Raw genomic sequence first — 755 nt, forward strand, 5'->3', positions numbered from 1 at the left:
TGTCACAGCTGCAAGATCGTCGTTTCTTAACCTCATATGATTTAGAATCCTTCTTAACCAATATAGAGCTAGCTTACAGGGAGCTAGTTGCGATAGAATTACTTGATGAGTTGTCTACTGAGCAAAGAGAAAGAATTGATCTTGTACGTCAATGTCTATGTGTTATTAGACAGATTCAGCTTTCAACTCAGCTTTCTGAAGTTTCTTCATCACCAACTGCTGTTGTGTGTTATACTGGTGTAACAGTAACAGTTTTGGGGTGGACATATTTTTGAAAGTTTTGCAATTCGTTTGCCACAAACTTAATTTAATATGATTAATGATTGAAAAATATCTCAACCAATAGTGAGAATATATTAGAGTGGGTATATCCAAACTATAATCACGCAATAATTATTATACAGAAATAATATACGATACTGCTATTGTGAATGATTAAATGGCAACAAAAATGCTAAATAAGTGAAAAACAAGTGTTTGATAAGTGAAACAAAAAAGATAAAGTGAAGCAAGAGTATCAAAAACTTTAGACAAGACCAAACCCTCCATTCATAGTTATGCCAACAATCATATTTTGTTCATATTTTGATCAAATTTAGTACTTGGAATGCTGCCAGGGTGAGAGCCAGAACCCAAGGATGAGCCTGAACCTGAAGATGCGCTTGGTTGAGCTTTAAATGGAAGAGAGTGAGTAATAATTTTGTATAAGACAAATTCTACCTTCTGGGCTAGATTTTAACTTATCAACTGCACGT

General features: G+C 34.2%; 1 long non-coding RNA gene across 1 annotated transcript; it reads right to left on the reverse strand.

Annotated features, from left to right (window-relative positions):
- Positions 1 to 302: 302 nt before the first annotated feature.
- Positions 303 to 755, reverse strand: LOC109592868 (uncharacterized). The gene is made up of 2 exons (XR_002190603.1): positions 721 to 755; positions 303 to 671 (listed from the first exon to the last, which is right to left on the reverse strand). It is a non-coding gene; the product is annotated as an uncharacterized LOC109592868 (long non-coding RNA).

This window comes from Amphimedon queenslandica, unplaced genomic scaffold, assembly GCF_000090795.2.
Source record: "Amphimedon queenslandica unplaced genomic scaffold, v1.1 AMPQUscaffold_3676_Cont24333, whole genome shotgun sequence".
Taxonomy (NCBI): Eukaryota; Metazoa; Porifera; class Demospongiae; order Haplosclerida; family Niphatidae; genus Amphimedon; species Amphimedon queenslandica.